General features: G+C 36.8%; 2 non-coding genes across 2 annotated transcripts; both read right to left on the minus strand.

Moving 5' to 3' along the window:
- Nucleotides 1–17,227: 17,227 nt before the first annotated feature.
- Nucleotides 17,228–17,332, minus strand: LOC140870183 (small nucleolar RNA R71). Its single transcript, XR_012147156.1, has one exon. It is a non-coding gene; the product is annotated as a small nucleolar RNA R71 (small nucleolar RNA).
- Nucleotides 17,333–25,761: 8,429 nt separating this feature from the next.
- Nucleotides 25,762–25,866, minus strand: LOC140870186 (small nucleolar RNA R71). Its single transcript, XR_012147159.1, has one exon. It is a non-coding gene; the product is annotated as a small nucleolar RNA R71 (small nucleolar RNA).
- Between the last annotated feature and the right edge of the window lie 1,211 nt (nucleotides 25,867–27,077).

Genomic DNA, 27,077 nt, shown 5'->3' on the forward strand with positions numbered 1-27,077 from the left:
TTGTCTAGAACTAGTTTGGACACTCTACGAGGCGCAATACGGGCATAACTGTGATTAGGAATGATTTAGGCAATTTTTTTGAATTCGTTTGAGCCTTTCAAACTACCCATTGTTATATATTATCCCTAGTACCTTGTTTGAGCCTTATTGAAAATCGAATGACATGCGTGTAAACGTGTGATAAACCCCCATTCGTCATTGTTTCAAGGTCCTATATTGACTTCCTATGAATATCCTAAACACTAATTCCTACCTTTAAGAGAGTAATTTGAATGCTAAAATTTTATGTGCTCCTAGTTGATAGTTGTAAATATGGAATGGTGTGGTGGAAGATTTGAAAAGAAAAAAAATTAAAGAAGGTGGTAGTTAAAAAGAGGTGAAAAAGTAGTGAAAAATTGTTTGTGAAAAGAAGAAAAAGAAAAATGATGAATGAATGAGAAGAAAAGTTGAAAAATCTATGGGGTGAAGAAGAAGTGTGAAATTGTGAATGAAAAGGAGTGGAAATTTAATATAGAGAATTATTTACTCCCTCTTTTGAATTCTTATTCCTTCATTTGTAGCCATGAGCCAGGCCTGATATTCTAAGCCGATTAAGTCCTATTGACCGAGTCTCAGTTGCCCAATATACTAGTGGAGAAGGGTTGCGAGAGTCTAGCCTATGGACTGTTGATTGACACTTTTAATGATTATGAGTTTTTGATTGAAACACGCACACACTATTTTTTTCATTGAATTTAACCGATTGTGAGTGATTTTTATTAATATCCTTATATTTGATCCCTTGCTACCTTGAAAAGTCCTCATAATTTATGAATGTGTGAATTGAATTTGGATAAGAGTGTTTTGAAACGTGAGTTGCGGAGATTGTAAGTTTATGCGGTTATTTAGTTATGATTAAAATTTTCAAGTGTTAGTAGGTTGGATGGGATTGGATTTGTTTTTTAAAATTATTGCTGAGGTCATTGTTCCATAATATTTCTTGACTATATTTTTGGTGATATGATGTTTTTGGAATTTATTGTTTTGATAGTTTTGCTCGGGAGTAGCAAAAGTCTAAGTTTGGGGGTATTTGATAAGTGTATTTTATACACTTAATTTATATATGATTTTAATTGTTAAATATTGGTTTCGAGAAGATTTATGTGTGGGTTTTGTTGTTTTTGGGTTTGTAGGAAAATATTGAATTGTTGTGAAAATAAGAAGAAAATAAAAATTTAGAAGAGAAAAGAATTTAAAGGAGAAAAAGAGGTTGTAGAAGAAAGAAATAGAAAAGAAACGAGAAGAGTAATGGGCTTTATTATTGGGACTTTAAGGAGTTTAGCGCTAAAGAAGCGCTAAAGAAGAAAGAATGAATCGCAATTGCGCTGTGGTTTGCAAGACGTTAGAATTGAAATCAGAGGCTCATGCACGCTCGCGCAGCTATGTGGAGCGCCCGCCCGTCGCTGATTAGAGTTTTAATTATATCGGGAAGGAAATTTTTGTTTTTTATGGGCTTTTTACTAGGCTTTGGCGTGATAGTATAAAAAGGAATCTGAAAGAACTAATAGGGAGAGCCGCCACAACACATACACACATATCAGAGAACGTGATCGTGAAGATTTCTGGGAGTTGTTGATCTTTTATTTGAAGAACGAAGACAGAGATCGATAGTCCGGACACGGCGTTGACTACATTATTTGTTTTATTCAGAATTTTATTATGAACTAAATTTTTAGAGCTAGAGGTCGGATGAAACCTGGTGTAGACGTTTTAATGAATTTTTGATTTAACGAATTGAGTTTCTTCTAGATTAATTGTTTTTTCTAGATTTGATTATCTTTTCAATTATTTGATCAATAATTGAATTATAATATTTATTTGAAATATGGAACTCGGGAGAGGAGATTTTGAATAAGACCATTAGAAAATACACTATTAATTATTTATACAACTCGAGAGAGTGTATAATTTTAACAGAGACTTTTAAAAAAGAATATTGTTTTGAATAGATCACTGCAAGTAGATTCTTAATAGGGATATTGTAATTGAATTGTAGTTGATAAAAATTATTTGTTGCTCGGGAGAGGGAAATAATAAACTTAAGTGTTCTTGGCTATTAATTGACTGGAATTCATGAAGATTAATTAATTAGGATTGATTGTTGTTGAAACCAGGTGAAATATAAACCTCTAGACCATTTTTCCTCTAATTGATTTTTTATCTGAAAGTTGTGTGCGTGCTATCAAAACTCATTGATTATTTTATTTTTCTGCTAAATTATTGATCATTGATTTTCTAGATAAAATTAGGACTATTTTAATTACAAGAACTGAATATTTTTATTTTACTCTATGTGGGAACGATACTTGATTTATCACTATTACGCTTGCGAGCATTTTTCACAACATATTGCCTCTCCGGCTGATCTGTAGGTCGAGAGGAACTACCACCATGCGATCTCTCAGTACTCCGCTGAGGACAAATGCTAGCGAAATGTCCAGTCTGATTACAAATCTGGAAACTACCAAAAGTTCCTCTACAAATATCACTAGCATGACGACCTCCACACTTAGAGCACAGTAAACCATACAAACCAAAACTCTGCCTTCAATCGAACTACTTCAAGCCACTGGAACTTGATGACCTACTACCAGATTTCTTAAATTGTTTCCCCTTCGGACGGAAGTAATCCTTCCTACTAGCTCCGCTGCTACCACCCTCAGATCTCAATGGTAGATTCTGATACTGAGATGGTTGAGCCTGAAAAGGTCTCTGCTGCTGCTGCTGAGATACAAACTGATTTCCTCGCTGTATCATCAAACCCGCTTCAGCTCCCTTAGCCTGATTCATAGCATTTGCAAAGTTATATATTAGGCCTACTTGTGTTTACCAAAACAAATATATTGGGATTCAGGCCGTTTATAAACTGATCGGCTTTGGCTTCCTCGTTCTCAGCAAAGTGAGGTGCGAACCTCAACAAGCTATGAAATTTAGCAACATATTCCTCGATATTCAAATTCTCATGTCTCATATTCGCAAACTCGGCTACCTTACATTTTCTGTACGAAAATGGGAAAAACCTCTTATAAAACTCCGTTTTGAACAGATTTCAGGTAATGGTCGTACCTTGATTTTTAATGGCTCTCTTTGTCGTGATCCACCAGTTTTTAGCAACTCCCTGTAATGGATGAATAACTAACCTGATTCGACGGTCATCGATATAGTCGAGAGAATCGAATAACTGATCTATGTCGTCTAACCAACTCTCACAGTCAACCGGATTTTCCGTACCCTTCAAATTCGGTGATCGGAAAGATTGGAACCTCTTCAGTAAGGTCTTCATTGGCATTTCTATGGCATCCATCTGATCAGTTACGTTACTACCCTGTTCATTTGGAGGAGTAACAGCTGGAGGATTTCTGTTAATAACTCGTCTAGGACCCATCTAATAATCAAAGTGGTTAGGACACAAATACCTCAATCTCCAAACAATATTCGGTGCCAAAAACCTCTGTTCTGATCATTCATAAAGTTCGATGGAATCCGGATTCAAAATGGAACAAAAACAGTTCATATCTCAAGTAATTCATGCTTTATCATTTAATCACATAATCATGCAATTCAAAGCATTCTCAAATAATAAAGCATGTTCGCATGAAATTCCATAATCAAATAAATAACTCAATCACATGCGAGAAGTCAAATCAAGCGGACTCGATCTACCCCGCTCACTTCTAATCAAAACTAAGAAGAAGTTTTTTTTTTAAAGCATGCACGGACCGCGTGCACCCTCCATGCCCGGGTTCATGCATTATGTTGTAGCCAAAAGGATCGAGACTACAAAAATAGACGGACCGTGTGCACACCTCCGTGCCTTGGTCCGTGCACACAAAATGCACTAAAAGTCCAGTTATCTGTTTTATGCACGGACTCCGCGCACCCTCCATGCCCGGGTCCGTGCCAAGCTTTTCAAAAACACAAAAATACAACCTCGGACAGAGTCCACCCGGACCCATGCACAGATTCATGTCCGAGGTCCGTGCATGAACAAAATCTGAGTATTCAAAAATGCGAGGGTACACGGACCCCTACACGGACATAGGCACGGGGTCCGTGCCCTGCTAATTTTTAGAAAAATAACAGAGGAAGCATGTTATACCAAAACCAAACAGCATTCCAAAATCTCTGTAATAACATGCATAAATTCATCCAACATGCATAATACAGTACAATACAGTTCTAGAGTTGTACAACATTGAAACTAGTAGAACATGTTTCGGTTATAGGTTATACAATACAAACTCATAACATGTTTGAAACATATTTCGACTTCTAAAACACCAAGTCCTCAATCTATCATCACATCCCATCTAGTCATATGACCTCTGAATTGGTACTGCCCCACCTGTTGTCAAGCACACATACAAAAACAAGACAAAAACTGGATAAACCTATGAGAATAAATCCCAGTAAAAGAGACATAAGCAATAAACGAAGATCATATATCAATTCATGATATAATGTATATGCAATGGATGATTCATGAGTTTCTTCTACTATCGAGATTCGTATCTGATCTCGACATCAAGATTCGTATCCGATCATGATGCGATTATCCCAACTACTCGTAGTTCGTATCCGACTCGAGATTTAGATATGTGAATGCCATATGAACAAATATGATCATATTATCAGTCCAAATACACTTGACATATAAGTATGCGATTTAGGGACTCGAGAATCAATCAGATCTCAAGTATTCAACCCCATTAGATTCGATCTCTTCATTTACCTTTCTCGACGATTCACAAGCTCCAAATCTGGTTAACAAAAGATAAACTCACTCAAAATCCAACCGAACTAAAACAATCGACAATAGAGAATCTATACTATACCGACTTCAATTATCTTTCAATTCAAAATTCTGCAACAACGAGCTCAACTTCATTTAAACCAAATGATAGAACAAAGCCCTCGTTTCCGTGATTGCAAAACTATCTTCGGATTAAAATTCTGTCGGACGGATCGAGCGTAAACCAGAAAGCAAAAGATTGAAGATGTGTTGGGTTTCTTCAATGGTGGGAACGACTTGGGGAAGAAGAGAAGAAGATAATAAAACTCCTAGTCATTCTTCCCTTAATAATACTAAGATAAATTTCAAAATTTGCACTTTAGTCCTTGAAATTTTGAAAATTGCAAAAATAGTCCCTGATCAAATATAAATTCGGCCCCTCGAATTCTATATCTCCGTATCTCAAATAAACTCAATTAAGAATAATTTGGGGTGTTACAAAACACATACATCACCAACTTCAGGGCCATGGTCCAGAACTTCATAGGCGGGCCCGCCACAGGCCTCAGATCCATGGCAGTGGCTCCAGCTTCACTCAACAGGCTCCAAGCGGCGGTGCACCGGCAGGCGGGTTATACCTGCAGTATCTGAACCAGTTTCAGCAGCAACAGATACTCCTGAGTTCGGTGAATAGCCGGTGTTGTGGGACTAGAAGGAGCGGCGTCGCCCCGTCCCACCCGCCTCGTGGTCTAGGGCGAGAAAGAAAGCCCTAGACTAGGCAGAAGTGATCCAAGATGAAGGCAAGAGAATGGAGATTGGGAAGGACCTAATTTAATCGAGAGAATGAATCTTGAGAATGGGGATCGACTGATAGAGGGAGAGAAAATAATTCGATTAAACTTATTACTTCATTGATTAGAAATTATAGATTTAATTTTATACCTCTTTACTTCATTAAATTAATACTGCGAAGTAAATTGTCACTTAAAAATTGAAGTGAAGTCCTTGTTTTTTTATTGATGAAGTCTAAAGTGCATTTTACTTTGCTAATTTTATAACTGTAGTAAATAACTATGTATTAATTCGTTATAGTGATCGCCGAAGTAAAAAATAGCAAAGTAATATGCAAAAAGTTTACTAGTGATAGTAGATTTGACGTACACCCAAGTAGTGCCAAGATGTATAAGGATCTACGTACCATATTATGGTGGAAAAGGATGAAGCATAGCGTTTACCAGTTTGTCTTTCGATGTCTTGTTTGTCAAAAGGTCAAGGCTGAGCATAGACGACCAGGTGGTCTGATTCAGAGCTTGGAGATTCCGTAATAGAAGTGGGAGCATGTGACGATGGATTTTGTCACCCACTTTCCAATGAACTCGAGGAAGTGTGATCCTATTTGGGTTGTTGTGGACAAGTTGTCCAAATCTGCTCATTTTCATCCGTATAAGGGCGAATTCAATTTTGATCGCATGACGAGGTTATACATTCAGGAGATTGTACAATTACATGGTGTCCCTTTGAGCATATTCAATGACAGAGATCCGAGGTTTACCTTATAGTTTTGGGGTAGTTTTCAGCGAGATTTGGGTACTACTGTGAGTTTGAGTACTGCGTATCACCCAGACACAAACGGTCAGTACGAGAGGACTATTCGAACATTGGAAGATATGCTGAGAACTTTAGAGATGGATTTTGGGTTATTCTGGCAGGATCACTTATCGTTGATAGATTTCGCCTACAACAACAACTATCATTGTAGTATTTTCATGGCAACATTCGAGGCTCTTTATGGTCATCGTTGTCGGACACCCTTTGATGTGGTGATATTTTCTTATATTTATTTGAGTTAATTTGTATGATTAGGAGAATTTACATTGATTAAATGCATTGTATAGTTATTAATTATTGTTTTTGGTTTGATTTAGGAGAAGAAGGAGAATGAGCAAAAGGTAGATGAATTTGAGAGGAAAAGATGGAAAAGCTATTGCGCAAGAATGAATTACGGAGCAGCAATGATAAAAAACTTATTTTTGATGTTTGAGAATCCAAATCCGATCTCCACCGTTCAAAATTAATTCAAGATGTTTTGAAGCTGCTTTCCAAATTTCGGCTCGATCCGACGGCTAGAACTCCAGATATGAATTTTTAAAAATCATTGCGCGCTGGACAGAATGTTGCTCACTCGATCGGTTACTTTCTACCGATCGAGCGAGATATGGGCTGGAAAAATATTTTTTTTCGGACAGAGCATGTTTTGCTCGATCCTCAACATTTAACCGATCGTTCGAGGCGTCGCGCAGACTCAGAAATAGGAATTTTCAGGAATTAAAATCCTTGACTTTCGAACTTTATTTCGTGGGCTTTCCAAGCCATATAAATAGAAGATAAAACATCAGATGAGGGGGATCGCACGCAGAGATAGAGAGACGCTAGGACGACTGAACTTGAGAGAAACTCTTTGGCAACTCGGTTTTATCTTCTTTGTTCTTAGATTTAATTCATTTCTTGAATTCTTCTAAGTTTTAATTATTGGTAGATGAAGACAAAGCCTTTGAAGTTTATTTATCTCGTGAGATTTTGATTTTTATTGTTTTATTTTTATTTGAGTATCAAGAGTTTTTTGGAATTGATTGTCATGCTTGTTTTTTTGATTATTGGATTGATCACCTGATAATTTTCTATACAATCTAAAGCTAAATTAGATATAATCAAATCCGTAATTGTTTGAACCATCTAATTTGTGAAGTAACTATGATTAATAATTTACCGCTTGTGAATTTGTTAATCCGTAGGAATAATAATTGACTAGATTAAATACATCCGCTTGTGTTTGTGTTGTCTAAGTTCATCAGTCTCACTAGTTTCAATGCTACCTTGGATTTAAATCTTGATCGCTTGTATCTTTATTGATTTATTGGTAAGGGTTAATTTAGAACGCTTGTGTCTAATTAACTAGAATTAAAATGAGATACGAATTAAATTTCCAATGATGAATATTCAATGAGAATTAATTATTTTTTAGAGAATCGATGATCGAGTGAATAACTTCAAGGTTGTAGTCGACCGATACCAAGGTTTGTTTTTAATTGATTTCTTTGTTAGAATTTTAATCTTGCATGCTAGTTGATAAAATTTCATTTTAATTGCTTTTAATTTTTGGTAGTTAATTTTAAAATCCAAAACCCCATTTATTTATTTTTAGTATTTTTAAGAACACAAATAAATTTAACCTTTCTCGTGGGAATGATCCCTACTCTTGCTACTACATGTTTATTTAGTTAATGTGAGACCTCGATTCTATTCGTCTAATCAAGAATTAATCATATCGATAATCAATAAAGATCCAAAAGATAAGACATAAAAAAATTTCTTTTTAAAAGGTGCCGCGCTCGATCGCATGAACTCGTATGATCGAGTGCACCATCCTGCAGAAGTCACTGCCAGGAAATTTAGAGGTGCCGCGCTCTATCACATGGACTCGTGCGATCAAGCGCGCCTTCCTGCGCAACTTACTGTCCAAGAATAAAAGGGGGCCGTGCTTGATCGTGCCAACTCGAGCGATCGAGCGCACCCTGAGCCCAGAAAAACATCAGAAAACAGAAAAGGTTTTTCCAACTTTCAACAACAATTCAAAATAGGTAATACAACATGCGAACATCAATATTCGATAACCAAAGTCAACTTATTCAATACAACAAGATTCAACAACAATTCGAGTCTAAAAAAGCTCTCAAAACATAACTAGATTTGCATGCAATTTCATTTATAAACCAAAGTCCCACTTCTAATCCTCGATCACGCTCTATCCCTGTCGTCTCTGACTCGATCCTGCCCCACCTGTTGCCAAGTACACATACAAAACAAAGCAACAGCCGGATAACTTCGGTGAGAATAAATCCCAGTAAAAGCAACAAGACATACAATATCAATTAGCATATCAATATCATGATATGACATTCAAGAGATTCAGTAAATAAAAATGAGATGCATGTCTTCAAAATTCGAGATTATCAAAATCAGATAATCAAAAAAAATTTTGTTTGTTCGTTTGTTCGATTGGTTGGGATCCCGAGGCTAAGATTTCATGACTTACCACCGACTCTCCCGATCGAGGTGGATTCACTTATCTAAAAACCTCTAGACTTTGAGCAACATATAAAGAGTCTTCTGAACTCTGGGCGAACTCCACGACCCAGGCCACTCAATTATAGTTTCCAAGACGTCTAATTCGATTCGGGCGGTTTCTGCCCTTTCCAAAACAAAGGTAGAGGATCAATATGAATGCAATACAGTTCAATATGCATTCAACTAAGTTCATGAAGTAACATAAGAGCATATAGTCAAGCAATACACATTCGAATCAATAAACATGCAAGTATGGGGTTTTAGGAAAACTCGAGCTTCGAAATCATTCTTGAGTGTTCTATCCCAATTGATCTTTGTTAACTTTACCTTATTTGCTTCGGAGGTACTTCGAATCTATAATTCAATAACAAGGATAAATTCAATATTCCAAACAAACTCATTCAATCAAACTAGGTAAAACTCATTACCAATCCTCGTCCACTCGATAAACGAATCAAACTCTGAACTCAAAACTCAACGGCCTTCGATCAATCTGAAATAAAGTATAATAGATCAATATCGATATTCAGACTTCAACAATACAATTCGATCAATTCAAACTATTCGATAGCCCAAAACTCAAACTAACGGCATAACGGCTATAAACGGACAATTCCAAAAACACACACAGCAGTTCAATACTTCATTCTACTCAAAACAACTTCAAAAACATCCCAACAAACTCAAAATTCATCGAATCCCAAAGCCTCATTTTCGAAAATCGCAAGAAAATTCATATCAAATCCGAACGACGCTCTATTTCAAAACCAACAGAGAATAAACAATCAGAACTTTGTCAAGAACAACATAACCGTAACTCAATCAATTCTAATGACATCAGAAAATATAAGTCTAGTTGATCAAAGCAAAACTTACTATAGAGCAAAGCTCTTGCAGCCGTGATCGCTAATCTGCCTTCAGAAATAAATTCTAACGGACGGATCGAGCTCGGACTGAAATCTGGAAGATTGAAGAAACGTTGGAGTCATTTCAATGGAGGGAAATAGAGATGGGGAAGAAGATGGAGTGATTGGACTAAGTCAACTAGAGTAGATAATATATAAAATCCTCTATTTGCGTTTTAGTCCCTGAAAATTTTGAATATTACAAAATAGACCCTGATCAAAATCAAATCGGCCCTCGAATTCTGACATCTCTTATTATCTCAAATATGCTCAATTAAGATAAATATGGGGCGTTACAATTCTCCCCCTCTAAGAACGGATTTTTTTCCCGAAATCGCAATAATTCGATCGTAATAAGATATAAGAAATAGTCAAAGACAGAAATAAGAACTCACATCAGATAAATAAGTCGGGAAATCGATTTCTCATATCGGCTTCTGTCTCCCAAGTCGCTTCCTCGACTCCATGTCTTCTTCACTATACTTTCACTAACGGAATCGACTTGGTTCTCAGCTACTTTTCCTTTCTATCGAGAATCTGAATCGGTCGTTCGAAGTAGCTCAATGCCACGTAAAGTTCTGCCTCATCTGGCCGAAGAACGTGAGAAGGATCTAGGTGATACTTCCGTAACATCGAGATGTGAAAGACGTCATGAATACCAGAAAGAGACGGAGAAGTGCAAGTCTGTAGGCAAGATCGCCTAACTTCTCAAGGATCTCATACGGCCCGATGAATCTCGGCGATAGCTTCCCTCTCTTTCCGAATCTGACAGTGCCTCTGAACGGAGAAATTTTTAGAAATACTCGGTCCCCCTGATCAAAACTCAAAGGTATACGTCGGACATTCGCATACTTCGCTTGTCGATCCTGAGCTGACTTCATTCTCGACTGAATATTCTTCACCTGCTCAGACATATTTCGAATCATATCTGGTCCTAACTCAGGTGACTCAGACACATCGTCCCAATACAAAGGAGATCGGCACTTCTTACCGTACAAAGCTTCAAAAGGCGTCATACCGATACTCGCTTGGTAACTATTATTGTAAGAGAATTCAATAAGAGGTAAGGAATCCTGCCAACTAGTGCCAAAATCAAGCACTACGGCTCTCAGCATATCCTCCAAGGTCTGAATCGTTCGCTTGGATGTCCGTCGGTCTGGGGATGATACGCTGTACTCAAATGCAATCGAGTTCCCAGAGCCTCTTGGAGACTTTGCCAGAAGTGAGAAGTAAATCGAGGATCTCGATCAGAAACAATCGACTTCGGAACTCCGTGCAATCTCACAACATTAATGACATACAACTCGACCATCTGATCGTGACGATACGTCATTTGGTACAGAATGAAACAAGCAAATTTCGTCAGTTGATCGATCACTACCCATACAGCATCGCAACCTCGGACAGATCGTGGTAGCTTCGTAACGAAATCCATAGAGATGTGATCCCACTTCCATTCCGGAATAGATAAATTGTGCCACAGACCACCGGGTCTTTTTCTCTCTGCTTTCACTTGTTGAAAGTTCAAACAACGCGACACAAACTTCGCAACATCGCTCTTCATTCTCTTCCACCATAATTGGTTCTTCAGATCGTTCTACATCTTACGACCACCAGGATGAACACTGAACCGACTGCAATGAGCCTCTCGGAGAATACGCTGTCTTAACTCCGAAATATCAGGCACAAAAATACGGTTATTCACAAACAAAACATCATCTCTAACCTGGAATTCAGACTGATGCCCAGATCTGACTTTCTCTACTGAAACCTTAATTCTCGGATCAGACTTCTGTGCTTCTTTGATCGTAATAAACAACTCCGTCTCAGCTTGAATAGCAAACACTCTGATAGTTTTCCTATCTGTTTCAAACCCCAAACCAGAAGTGCAACAATCATCGATTAACTGAGAAACACCGATAGTAGAAAGAGATAAAGAACAAAGCTTTCGGCTCAAGGCATCTGCAACTACATTCGACTTTCCCGGATAATACTTGACTTCACAGTCGAAATCCTTCAACAGATCTAACCATCTTCTTTGTCTCATGTTTAGCTCAGCCTGCGAAAACAAATACTTACGGCTCTTATGATCAGAAAAGATCTCGAAAGACTCACCATAAAGATAGTTACGCCAGATCTTCAATTCAAAAACAATTGTTGCCAGCTCAAGGTCATGGATCGGATAACGAGTCTCGTGTGGCTTCAGCTGCCTTGATGTGTATGCTATCACATGCTTCCTCTGCATAAGAACACATCCCCTTGATGAGATGCATCACAATAAACAGAATAACCACTAGTACCTGAAGGAATAGATAACACTGGTGCACTGGTTAACCTCTTCTTCAATTCAACAAAGCTCGCCTCACAAGCCTCGGACCAGACAAAAGGTGCGTTCTTCTGAGTTAGCTACGTAATCGGCTTCACAATAGATGAGAAACCTTCGATGAATCATCGGTAATATCCAGCTAATCCCATAAAACTTCGAATTTGAGGCACTGATGTCGGTCTAGGCCAATTCATAACCGCTTCGATCTTGCTGGGATCGACAGAAATCCCACTTCCAGACATAATATGACCGAGAAAAACGACTCGGTCTAGCCAAAACTCGCACTTAAATAGCTTGGCAAACTATTGTTTGTCTCAAAGAGTCTGCAAAACGATCCTCAGATGCTCTGCATGGTCAGTACGGTTCTTCAAATAGATAAGAATATCATCGAAGAAGATAATAACAAACTCATCCAAATACCGCTGAAAGATACGGTTCATTAAACCCATAAAAACTGCTGGAGCATTAGTTAAACCAAACAGCATGACAATGAATTCGAAATGGCCATACCTTGTTCTGAAAGAAGTCTTAGGCACATCATCTTCACGAACTCTCAGCTGATGATATCCCGATCTCAGATCAATCTTCAAATAGATATAAGAACCCTGCAGTTAATCAAAAAGGTCATCTATTCGTGGTAACGGATACCTGTTCTTCACCGTCGCTTGATTAAATTGGCGGTAATCAATATAGAGTCGCATCGAGCCATCTTTCTTTCAGACAAAGAGCACAGGAGCTCCCAAAGGCGAAACACTAGGTCTAATGTATCCCTTGGCAATCAAATCTTCCAATTGTTCTTTCAACTCTTTCAGTTCGATTGGATCCATTCGATAAGGAGCTTTGGAAATTGGTTGAGTACCTGACAACAGTTCAATGCTGAATTCTACCTCACGGATAGGTGGAAATCAAGGAATATCATCCGGGAATACGTCAGGAAACTCTCTAACCACTGGTATGTCAACCAATTTGGGGCTAGATTTCAGTACGTCAACTGCATAAACCAAAAATCCCTCTGCACCCCTCTGTAACAAACGAGTCATCGATAACACATATATCAAAGGAATTCTAGATCGAGAACCCTTACCAAAGAATTTCCACTCGTCTGCCATATCATGTCTGAATCTGACCACTTTCTGAAAACAATCGACGGTTGCCCTGTACTTGGTTAACACATCTATACCAACAATTCAATCGAAATTTGATAACCCAAGTACTATACAATCGAATTCAATCAAATTATCCTCAAATCTAAGTTCACAGTTCTTGACTAATCTGACAGAAAAAATTCCCCCACCCAAAGGTGAAGTAACATCTACTACAGCAGGCAAAGGCTTAGTAGGCAAAGCATGCATCAACACAAATTTTTCAGAGACAAAGGAATGAGAAGCACCTGTATCTATCAATACATCAACAGAATAACTAGAAATGAACAGTTACCTGCAATCATATCATCGGGTGCTGCCTGAGCCTGATCCTCGGTCAAAGCAAAAACTCGTGCCTTAGGTCTCGGAGGCTGATTCGAACTCTGATTACCTCCTTGTCGATTCTGCTGCTGAGGTTTGAAAGAGTGAACTGCAGAAGCTTGCCTCTCGGGCTGAACTATCGGTCTAGAAGAATTTCCACTCTGAGCATGGTGAGAATACTATTGAGGACACACTCTGGAATAGTGTCCAGTCTGATGACAGATATTGCAGCTACCCATTATACCTCGGCACTGATCACTAGGGTGGCGACCTCCGCACCTGCTGCATGACATGCCTGAATAGCTCATACTTTGGCCAGAGCCAAACTGCCTCGAGCCACTGGAACTCGAAGAACTGCTCCCTGGCTTCTTAAACTGCTTTCCCTTCGCTCTATACTGATCTCTTCGGTTGTTGCTACTGTTACCTCCCTCAAACCTCTGAGATTGGTTCTGGTACTGAGAAGGATGATTCTGGAACTGATCCAGTTGTGCCTGAAGCTGTCTCTACTACTGAGGTACCATCTGATTTCCTCTCTGCCTCCACAAGCCTGCTTCAGCTCCCTTTGCGTGATTCATGGCATCTGCAAAGTTATCAGGCCTAGAAGTATTTACCAACGTGAAGATGTCGGGATTCAATCCGTTAATAAACTGATCGGCTTTGGCTTCTTCACTGTCGGCAATGTGTGGTGAAAAATGCAACAGACTATCGAACTTGGCTACGTACTCCTCAATATTCAAATTCCCTTGCCTCAGATTGGCAAACTCTGCTCCCTTGTCCTTTCGGTACAAAATAGGGAAAAACCGCTTATAAAATTCAGATTTGAAAAGAGTCCAATTAAAAATTGTACCTTGGTTCTCCATGGATCTCTTTGTCGTGATCCACCAGTTCTTAGCAACACGACGAAGCTGATGAATGACTAACCTGGTTCGGCGGTCGTCAGAGTAATCAAGGGAATCAAACAACTGATCAATGTCGTCCAACCAACTTTCGCAATCAATCGGATTTTCTGTACCCAACAACAACGGCGGATGAAACGACTGAAACCTCTTCAGCAAGGTTTCCATAGGCGTCGCTGTAGCATCCAACTGATCGACTTTAGTACTAGCTTTCTCATTCGGAGATGTAACTGGCTGTGGGTTTCTGTTTATAACTCGACGAGGACCCATCTGATAATCAAAGGTTAGGACACAAGATATCTCAATCGCTACAATTTGGTGCCCTTACAACCGCTCAGAATACCGGATACCAATCGATAACAGAAACAATTATATCTTAAGTAGTCCATGCTTTATAAATTAAATCACATAATCATGTAATTTAAATAATTCTCAATTAATAAAGCATACTCGCATGGAATTAAATAAACAATTAAATAACTCAAACAAATGCGAGGAGCCAATACATGCGGACTCGAACTACCACGCTCACTCTAGTTCAACCAAGAATCTTAACGCTCTGATACCACTTAATGTGAGACCTCAATTCTAATCATCTAATCAAGAGTTAATCCTATCGATAATCAATAAATATCCAAAATATAAGACATAAAAAAAATTTCTTTTTAAAAGGTATCGCGCTCGATCGCATGAACTCGTACGATCGAGCGCGACATCCTGCAGAAGTCACTGCCAGGAATTTTGAAGGTCTTGCGCAACTTACTGTCCAAGAATAAAAGGGGGTCATGCTCGATCATGCCAACTTGAGCGATCGAGCACACCTTGAGCCCATAAAAACATCAGAAAACAGAACAGGTTTTTCCAACTTTCAACAACAATTCAAAATAGGTATTACAACATGCGAACATCAATATTCGATAACCAAAGTCGACTTATTCAATACAACAAGATTCAACAACAATTCGAGTCTAAAAAATCTCTCAAAACATAACTAGATTGGCATGCAATTTCATTTCTAAACCGAAGTCCCACTTCTTTCCTCGATCACGCTCTATCCCTGTCGTCTCTGACTTGATCCTGCCCCACCTATTGCCAAGTACACATACAAAACATTGCAACAGCTGGATAACTGCGATGAGAATAAATCCCAGTAAAAGCAACAAGACATACAATATCAATTATCATATCAATATCATGATATGACATTCAAGATATTCAGTAAATAAAGATGAGATTCATGTCTTTAAAATTTGAGATTATCAAAATCAGATGATCAAAAGAAACTTCGTTTGTTCGTTCGATTGGTTGGGATCCCGAGGCTAAGATTTCATGACTTACTACCGACCCTCCCGATCGAGGTGGATTCACTTATCTAAAAACCTCTAGACTTTGAGCAACATATAAAGAGTCATCTAAACTCTGGGCGAACTCCACGACCCAGACCACTCAATTATAGTTCCCAAGACATCTAATTTGATTTGGGGGGTTTCTGCCCTTTACAAAACAAGGGTAGAGGATAAATATGAATGCAATACAGTTCAATATGCATTCAACTAAGTTCATGAAGTCACATAAGAGCATATAGTAAAGCAATACACATTCGAATCAATAAACATGCAAGTATGTGGTTTTTGGGAAACTCGAGCTTCGAAATCATTCTCGAGTGTTCTATCCCAATCGATCTTTGTTAACTTTACCTTATTTGCTTCGAAGGTACTTCGAATCTGAAATTCAATAACAAGGATAAATTCAATATCCCAAACATACTCATTAAATCAAACTAGGTAAAACTAATTACCAATCCTCTTCCACTCGGTAAACGAATCAAACTCTGAACTCGAAAATCAATGGCCATCGATCAATTTGAAATGAAGTATAATAGATCAATATCGATATTTGGACTTAAACAATACAATTCGATCAATTCAAATTATTCGATAGCCCAAAACTCAAACTGACGACATAACGGCTATAAACGGACAATTCCAAAAACACAGACAGCAGTTCAATACTTCATTCAACTCAAAACAACTTCAAAAACATCCCAACAAACTCAAAATCCATCGAATCCCAAAGTCTCATTTTCAAAAATCACAAGAAAATTCATATCAAATCCAAACGACGCTCTATTTCAAAACCGACAGAGTATAAACGATCAGAACTCTGTCAAGAACAACATAACTATAACTCAATCGATTCTAAAGACATCCGAAAATAGAAGTCTAGCTGATCGAAGAAAAACTTACTAAAGAGCGAAGCTCTCGCAGCCATGATCGCTAATCTGCCTTCAGAAATAAATTATAACGGACGGATCGAGCTCGGACTGAAATTTGGAATCTTGAAGAAAAGTTGGAGGCGTTTCAACGGAGGAAAATCGAGATGGGTAAGAAGATGGAGTGATTGGACTAAGTCAACTAGAGTAGATAATATATAAAATCCACTATTTGCGTTTTAGTCCTTGAAAATTTCAAAAATTGCAAAATAGACCCTGATCAAAATCAAATCGGCCCTCGATTTCTGACATCTCTGATTATCTCAAATAAGATCAATTAATATAAATATAAGGATTTACAGTTAATCTGAGTTGGGTTAATTTGGGCGTGATACGACTAAGCGCTACCAAATTTTGGCGTCATTGCCGGGGAAGGCGTTTAATTTATTTGTGTTTTAGTTTTTGTTCTATTCACCGTTTTCTAATCTGTTTTTGCAAGAATTATTATGGTGTCATACTTTGAGATGTCAAATCAACAAGTATTCACAAGTTTTATCCATCAACACGGAGAGTCATTCTACGCAGCATGGGAGAGATTCAAGGATTTGGCAACCATCTTTCAGTATCATGATTTTTCTAACTTTTCTATCCTTAAATTTTTTCTTGAGGGTTTGGATGCAGTGACAAGAAGATGGGTAATTGATGGAGCTTTCACAACCGGTACTCCACTATTTTGCCGAGATGATGATAGTATGATACACATGTTGAATGATATGGCAGAATTTGACTATCACCGATATTGGGATCTTACACCACATGTATGGAGCCACCAATACCAAGAAGATACTCAATACCCAGATTTTACAGACCAACCATTCGAGCTTCAAAAGGAGGAGGGAAGTTGTTCTCAATTGATCTTACATCCGCTAGAGGATATAAGGAGAAAGTTTGTGGCATCGACAGAGACAGCTATAGAAGATCTAATCAATTCTAGATGCCACCTTGTGTAGAAAATAGAGAATATCAAGAGATCAATTCTCCATGAACATGAAGAACACGAAGTGGAGGAAGATACTCAAACAGTGATCAACCCAATTTGGCTCGATGATGATGACTTAGAGAACCAGGATTGAGAGTGCGAATCAAATCATGCTGAAGATTTAAAAATGTTTGAGTCTTTTCTTCTTATTGAACCTTAGTCGGAAGATGTTCTGGAAGAAATAAGGTATGATGGAAATATGTTGCCACTCAAGTTTGAGGATGACAATGTTCAAGAGTCTATCGATTTGAGCTCATCGATAGTATTATCATACACACATTCCCAAGATCATTCCCTTCCATCAATATATATTTCAAAATATTTTGGCTTCCGAGAGCCCACAGAGATGTTCACTTCCCATTTTTTCCAGCTGTTATGGAGTGTTATTGAGGTGACGAGCTTAAACTGTAAACATGTAGCCAAGCTTGAGGGCACATGGAACAAAGACCCATTTGTGGTGTTATATGACACTTATTTTGGGTGTCAGGCGCTCTTTGACGAGTGTTTCTGAGGGTCAAGCTGAATACTGAAAATCAAGCGCTTCTTGGGAGGCAACCCAAGGGGAGTATTTTCTTCCATATCTTTTATTTTTTTTGTTTTTTTTTCTTTAGTGTTATTTTTACTTACATTGGGGAAAATGTAAGATCTTAAGTATGGGGGAGAGGACTTAGCCAGTCATTTAGAGGATGTACCCGATTTTAGAGAAAAAAATTTTTTAGAGCACATAGTTAGTGATGAATATGATTGTTTAAATTCACTAGCCTATGATGATGAAATTTTGTTAAAAAATTGTTTTTGTGAAAATTTTTCCTCTTGATTGGACATGAGAACCGTAGGTTGAATTGTGAATAATCTTAAGCACACATGTTTGACCAATGAAATGTAGCGAAGTAATTGATGATGTTTGTATCTGTTGGACCATTGCACGTCAATAGGTGTTTTTTTATCTTGATAGTGTCTTTTGAGTTCTAATGATTTTTATGATATTTCATGTACGATCTTGGGCGCACTTGTTAAAACTTTTTAATGAAATCTTTTGAGAAGAATAAAGTTAGCTCCATCCGGGTTATGAAAAAGAGATTGAAATCCTAATCATCTTGTTCTTGACAAAGTATGCGGAATCAATGGGGTTAAAAGTTTAAAATTTTAAAATAACAATTTCATCCGTGCTTGGAAAATGATTGAAATTCTAAACACTTTTCCATGGCTAAGTTTGTGGGTTAAATGGGATTGATGCTCCATCCGGGCTATAGACGAGGGAATTGAAATTCTAATCATATCACAGTTTTATCTAAGTTTGCGGGTAATTATTGGGGCTTAAGAAAACCGGGTGCAAAACCCGGAGGTGCATAATAAATCTCAAGAAAGTCGTGTTTTTTTAGGGATTGTTGGGAGGAAGGAGCCCTTGATTGTGATACTCACACTGATTTATCATAGGTCGTTAAACAGTCGTAAAACGGATTCTTTTGATGTTTCATGTAATTGGAATAACATGGAACACACACACGTTCACGGTTAACTGATGGTGTATTATAAAATATCGAGAGTGTTCGTAATTTTGTTTTGTATGTTGGAATTTCTCTGAGGCTGTGATGTCCATAATTCATCCTTGCTTATGTTTTTTTTTGTGTTCATATTGTTTTTATATGTCTTGCTCGAGGGCGAGAAAGATATAAGTATGGGGAGTTTGATATGGTGATATTGTCTTATATTTATTTGAGTTAATTTGTATGATTAGGAGAATTTACATTGATTAAATGCATTGTATAGTATCTAATTATTGTTTTTGGTTTGATTTAGAAGAAGAAGAAGGAGAATGCGCAAAAGGTAGATGAATTTGAGTGGAAAAGATGGAAAAGCTATGGCGCAAGAATGAATTACGGAGCAGCAATGATAAAAAACTTATTTTTCATATTTGAGAATAAAAATTCGATCTCCACCGTTCATAATTAATTCAAGATGTTTTGAAGTTGCTGTCCAAATTTCGACTCGATCCGACGGCTAGAACTCCAGATATGAATTTTTTTAAAATCATTGCGCGCTGGACAGAATGTTTCTCGCTCGATCGGTTACTTTCTACCAATCAAGCGAGATATGGGCTGGAAAAATATTTTTTTTGGACAGTTCATGTTTCGCTCGATCCGCAACATTTAACCGATCGAACGAGGCATCGCGCAGACTCAGAAATAGGAATTTTTGGGAATTAAAATCCTTGACTTTTTGGACTTTATTTCATGGGCTTTCCAAGACATAAATAAAAGATAAAACATCAGATGAGGGGATCGCACGCAGACATAGAGAGACGGATAGGACGGCTGAACGTGAGAGAAACTCTTTGGCGGCCCAATTTTATCTTCCTTGTTCTTAGATTTAATTTATTTCTTGAATTTTTCTAAGTTTTAATTATTGGTAGAGGAAGACAAACCCTTTTTGAAGTTTATTTATCTCGTGAGATTTTGATTTGTATTGTTTGATTTTTATTTGAGTATCAAGAGTTTTTTGTAATTGATTGTCATGCTTGTTTGTTTGATTATTGGATTGATCACTGGATAATTTTCTATACAATCTAAAGCTAAATTTGATATAATCAAATCCGTAATTGTTTGAACCATCTAATTTGTGAAGAAACTATGATTAATAATTTTTGGCTTGTGAATTTGTTAATTCGTAGGAACAATAATTGACTAGATTAAATACATCCGCTTGTGTTTGTGTTGTTTAGGTTGAAACGTGAGTTGCGGAGATTGTAAGTTTATGCGGTTATTTAGTTATGATTAAAATTTTCAAGTGTTAGTAGGTTGGATGGGATTGGATTTGTTTTTTAAAATTATTGCTGAGGTCATTGTTCCATAATATTTCTTGACTATATTTTTGGTGATATGATGTTTTTGGAATTTATTGTTTTGATAGTTTTGCTCGGGACTAGCAAAAGTCTAAGTTTGGGGTATTTGATAAGTGTATTTTATACACTTAATTTATATATGATTTTAATTGTTAAATATTGGTTTCGAGCAGATTTATGTGTGGGTTTTGTTGTTTTTGGGTTTGTAGGAAAATATTGAATTGTTGTGAAAATAAGAAGAAAATAAAAATTTAGAAGAGAAAAGAATTTAAAGGAGAAAAAGAGGTTGTAGAAGAAAGAAATAGAAAAGAAACGAGAAGAGTAATGGGCTTTATTATTGGGACTTTAAGGAGTTTAGCACTAAAGAAGCGCTAAAGAAGAAAGAATGAATCGCAATTGCGCTGTGGTTTGCAAGACGTTAGAATTGAAATCAGAGGCTCATGCGCGCTCGCGCAGCTATGTGGAGCGCCCGCCCATCGCTGATTAGAGTTTTAATTATATCGGGAAGGAAATTTTTGTTTTTTAGGGGCTTTTTACTAGGCTTTGGTGTGATAGTATAAAAAGGAATCTGAAAGAACTAATAGGGAGAGCCGCCACAACACATACACACATATCAGAGAACGTGATCGTGAAGATTTCTGGGAGTTGTTGATCTTTTATTTGAAGAACGAAGACAGAGATCGATAGTCCGGACACGGCGTTGACTACAGATTTGTTTTCTATCTTTTATTTAATTCTGAATATGTCTGGATTTTTGAACATGATTTGTTTTATTCAGAATTTTATTATGAACTAAATTTTTAGAGCTAGAGGTCGGATGAAACCTGGTGTAGACGTTTTAATGAATTTTGGATTTAACGAATTGAATTTCTTCTAGATTAATTGTTTTTTCTATATTTGATTATCTTTTCAATTACCTGATCAATAATTGAATTGTAATATTTATTTGAAATATGGCACTCGGGAGAGGGGATTTTGAATAAGACCATTAGAAAATACACTGTTAATTATTTATACAACTCGAGAGAGTGTATAATTTTAACAGAGACTTTTAAAAAAGAATATTGTTTTGAATAGATCACTGCAAGTAGATTCTTAATTGGGATATTGGAATTGAATTGTAGTTGATAAAAATTATTTGTTGCTCGGGAGAGGGAAATAATAAACTTAAGTGTTCTTGGCTATTAATTGACTGGAATTCATGAAGATTAATTAATTAGGATTGATTGTTGTTGAAACCAGGTGAAATATAAACCTCTAGACCATTTTTCCTCTAATTGATTTTTATCTGAAAGTTGTGTGCGTGCTATCAAAACTCATTGATTATTTTATTTTTCTGCTAAATTATTGATCATTGATTTTCTAGATAAAATTAGGACTATTTTAATTACAAGAACTGAATATTTTTATTTTACTCTATGTGGGAACGATACTTGATTTATCACTATAACGCTTGCGAGCATTTTTCACAACAGATTGCCTCTCCGACTGATCTGTAGGTCGAGAGGAACTACCACCATGCGATCTCTCAGTACTCCGCTGAGGACAAATGCTAGCGAAATGTCCAGTCTGATAACAAATCTTGAAACTACCAAAAGTTCCTCTACAAATATCACTAGCATGACGACCTCCACACTTAGAGCACAGTAAACCATAAAAACCAAAACTCTGCCTTCAATCGAACTGCTTCAAGCCACTGGAACTTGATGACCTACTACCAGATTTCTTAAATTGTTTCCCCTTCGGACGGATATAAGGAGAAAGTTTGTGGCATCGACAGAGACAGCTATAGAAGATCTAATCAATTCTAGATGCCACCTTGTGTAGAAAATAGAGAATATCAAGAGATCAATTCTCCATGAACATGAAGAACACGAAGTGGAGGAAGATACTCAAACACTGATCAACCCAATTTGGCTCGATGATGATGACTTAGAGAACCAGGATTGAGAGTGCGAATCAAATCATGCTGAAGATTTAAAAATGTTTGAGTCTTTTCTTCTTATTGAACCTTAGTCGGAAGATGTTCTGGAAGAAATAAGGTATGATGGAAATATGTTGCCACTCAAATTTGAGGATGACGAAGTTGAAGAGTCTATCGATTTGAGCTCATCGATAGTATTATCATACACACATTCCCAAGATCCTTCCCTTCCATCAATATATATTTCAAAATATTTTGGCTTCCGAGAGCCCACAGAGATGTTCACTTCCCATTTTTTCCAGCTGTTATGGAGTGTTACTGAGGTGACGAGCTTAAAATGTAAACATGTAGCCAAGCTTGAGGGCACATGGAACAAAGACCCATTTGTGGTGTTATATGACACTTATTTTGGGCGTCAGCTGCTCTTTGAGAAGTGTTTCTGAGGGTCAAGCTGAATACTGAAAATCAATCGCTGCTTGGGAGGCAACCCAAGGGGAGTATTTTCTTCCATATCTTTTATTTTTTTTGTTTTTTTTTCTTTAGTGTTATTTTTACTTACATTGGGGAAAATGTAAGATCTTAAGTATGGGGGAGAGGACTTAGCCAGTCATTTAGAGGATGTACCCGATTTTAGAGAAAAAAATTTTTTAGAGCACATAGTTAGTGATGAATATGACTGTTTAAATTCACTAGCCTATGATGATGAAATTTTGTTAAAAAATTGTTTTTGTGAAAATTTTTCCTCTTGATTGGACATGAGAACCGTAGGTTGAATTGTGAATAATCTTAAGCACACATGTTTGACCAATGAAATGTAGCGAAGTAATTGATGATGTTTGTATCTGTTGGACCATTGCACGTCAATAGGTGTTTGTTGATCTTGATAGTGTCTTTTGAGTTCTAATGATTTTTATGATATTGCATGTACGATCTTGGGCGTACCTGTTAAAACTTTTTAATGAAATATTTTGAGAAAAATAAAGTTGGCTCCATCCGGGTTATGAAAAAGAGATTGAAATCCTAATCATCTTGTTCTTGACAAAGTATGCGGAATCAATGGGGTTAAAAGTTTAAAATTTTAAAATAATAATTTCATCCGTGCTTGGAAAATGATTGAAATTCTAAACACTTTTCCATGGCTAAGTTTGTGGGTTAAATGGGATTGATGCTCCATCCGGGCTATAGACGAGGGAATTGAAATTCTAATCATATCACATTTTTATCTAAGTTTGCGGGTAATTATTGGGGCTTAAGAAAACCGGGTGCAAAACCCGGAGGTGCATAATAAATCTCAAGAAAGTCGTGTTTTTTTAGGGATTGTTGGGAGGAAGGAGCCCTTGATTGTGATACTCACACTGATTTATCATAGGTCGTTAAACAGTCGTAAAACGGATTCTTTTGATGTTTCATGTAACTGGAATAACATGGAACACACACACGTTCACGGTTGACTGATGGTGTATTATAAAATATCGAGAGTGTTCGTAATTTTGTTTTGTATGTTGGAATTTCTCTGAGGCTGTGATGTCCATAATTCATCCTTGCTTATGTTTTTTTTTTGTGTTCATATTGTTTTTATATGTCTTGCTCGAGGGCGAGAAAGATTTAAGTATGGGGAGTTTGATGTGGTGATATTGTCTTATATTTATTTGAGTTAATTTGTATGATTAAGAGAATTTACATTGATTAAATGCATTGTATAGTTTCTAATTATTGTTTTTGGTTTGATTTAGAAGAAGAAGAAGGAGAATGAGCAAAAGGTAGATGAATTTGAGTGGAAAAGATGGATTAGCTATGGCGCAAGAATGAATTACGGAGCAGCAATGATAAAAAACTTATTTTTCATATTTGAGAATAAAAATCCGATCTCCACCATTCAAAATTAATTCAAGATGTTTTGAAGTTTCTATCCAAATTTCGACTCGATCCGATGGCTAGAACTCCAGATATGAATTTTTTTAAAATCATTGCGTGCTGGACAGAATGTTTCTCGCTCGATCGGTTACTTTCTACCGATCGAGCGAGATATGGGCTGGAAAAATATTTTTTTTGGACAGTTCATGTTTCGCTCGATCCGCAACATTTAACCGATCGAGCGAGGCATCGCGCAGACTCAGAAATAGGAATTTTTGGGAATTAAAATCCTTGAATTTTTGGACTTTATTTCGTGTGCTTTCCAAGACATATAAATAAAAGATAAAACATCAGATGAGGGGATTGCACGCAGACATAGAGAGACGGATAGGACGGCTGAACGTGAGAGAAACTCTTTGGAGGCCCAGTTTTATCTTCCTTGTTCTTAGATTTAATTTATTTCTTGAATTTTTCTAAGTTTTAATTAAGTGTAGAGGAAGACAAACCCTTTTTGAAGTTTATTTATCTCGTGAGATTTTTATTTGTATTGTTTGATTTTTATTTGAGTATCAAGAGTTTTTTGGAATTGATTGTCATGCTTGTTTGTTTGATTATTGGATTGATCACCTGATAATTTTCTATACAATCTAAAGCTAAATTGGATATAATCAAATCCATAATTGTTTGAACCATCTAATTTGTGAAGAAACTATGATTAATAATTTTTGGCTTGTGAATTTGTTAATTCGTAGGAACAATAATTGACTAGATTAAATACATCCGCTTGTGTTTGTGTTGTCTAGGTTCATCAGTCTCACTAGTTTGAATGTACCTTGGATTTAAATCTTGATCTCTTGTATCTTGATTGATTTATTGGTAAGGGTTAATTTAGAATTCTTGTGTCTAATTAACTAGAATTAAAGTGAGATAAGAATTAAATTTCTAATGATGAATATTCAATGAGAATTAATTATTTTTAGAGAATCGATGATCAAGTGAATAACTTCAAGGTTGTAGTCGACCGATACCAAGGTTTTTTTTTAATTGATTTCTTCGTTAGAATTTTAATCTTGCATGCTAGTTGATAAAATTTCATTTTAATTGCTTTTAATTTTTGGTAGTTAATTTTAAAATCCAAAACCCCCATTTATTTATTTTTAGTATTTTTAAGAACACAAATAAATTTCACCTTCCTCGTGGGAATGATCACTACTCTTGCTACTACATGTTTATTTAGTTAATCTGAGTTGGGCTAATTTGGGTGTGATACAACTAAACTCTACCAAATTTTGGCGCCGTTGCCGGGAAAGGTTTTAAATTTATTTGTATTTTTGTTTTTGTTCTATTCACTGTTTTCTAATCTGTTTTTGCAAGAATTATTATGGTGTAATACTTCGAGATTTCAAATCAACAAGTATTCACAAGTTTTATCCATCAGCACGAAGAGTCATTCTACGCAGCATGGGAGAGATTCAAGGATTTGGCAACCATCTTCCGGTATCATGATTTTTCTAACTTTTCTATCCTTACATTTTTCTTGAGGGTTTGGATGCAGTGACAAGAAGATGGGTAATTGATGGTGCTTTCACAACCGGTACTCCACTATTTTGCCGAGATGATGATAGTACGATACACCTGTTGGATGATATGGCAGAATTTGACTATCACCGATATTGGGATCTTACACCACATGTATGGAGCCACCAATACCCACAAGATACTCAATACCCAGATTTTACAGACCAACCATTTGAGCTTCAAAAGGAGGAGGAAAGTTGTTCTCAATTGATCTTACATCCGCTAGAGGATATAAGGAGCAAGTTTGTGGCATCGATTGAGGCAGCTATAGAAGATCTAATCAATTCTAGATGCCACCTTGTGGAAAAAATAGAGAATATCAAGAGATCAATTCTCCATGAACATCAAGAACAGGAAGTGAAGCAAGATACTTAAGCAGTGACCAACCCAATTTGGCTCGAAGATGATGACTTAGAGAACCAGGATTGAGTGTGTGAATCAAATCATGCTGAATATTTAAAGGTGTTTGAGTTTTTTCTTTTTATTGAACCTTAGTCGGAAGATGTTCTGGAAGAATTAAGGTATGATGGAAATATGTTGCCACTCAAGTTTGAGGATGAAAAAGTTCAAGAGTTTATCGATATTAGCTCATCGATAGTATTATCATACACACATTCCCAATGTTGAATCCTGACTTTTGGTGATAACAAAACAATACATCGTTGTTTTAGATCGGCCGCCATTTACTTGTATACACAGGTAATCTACCGACATCTAGACATCAGCTGGCCAAGAGATATCAACTGAAATTAACAGTATCAGCTGATCAAAGCATGTCAACCGCTACTTGTCAATCGAGCAAGACATATCTACCGGCTAAGATATCTATTGAACTATGAAGGCGTTAAAATACACGCCACATTCAAAAGTCAAAGATTCCTAGTTCTCAAAAAGTTGACAAGACAACTTAAAATCAAAGAACGAAGCATTTAAGGAGCCGTCTCATAAAGTGAGAAATCCATAAATAGAATTTAATGTGAAGACACATTGAATAGACAATTAAAGGCGCTCTTAGTACAAGATATTCAGAAGATATTATCACTGCCTACTTATCACAGATTGACATCTGGCATCTTAGACATCTTCCTACCGTTGAAACAAAAGAGAAAGACGTTGAAGAAAATTGATATATATATCAAAGT

This window comes from Henckelia pumila, chromosome 4, assembly GCF_033568475.1.
Source record: "Henckelia pumila isolate YLH828 chromosome 4, ASM3356847v2, whole genome shotgun sequence".
NCBI classification, from domain to species: domain Eukaryota; kingdom Viridiplantae; phylum Streptophyta; class Magnoliopsida; order Lamiales; family Gesneriaceae; genus Henckelia; species Henckelia pumila.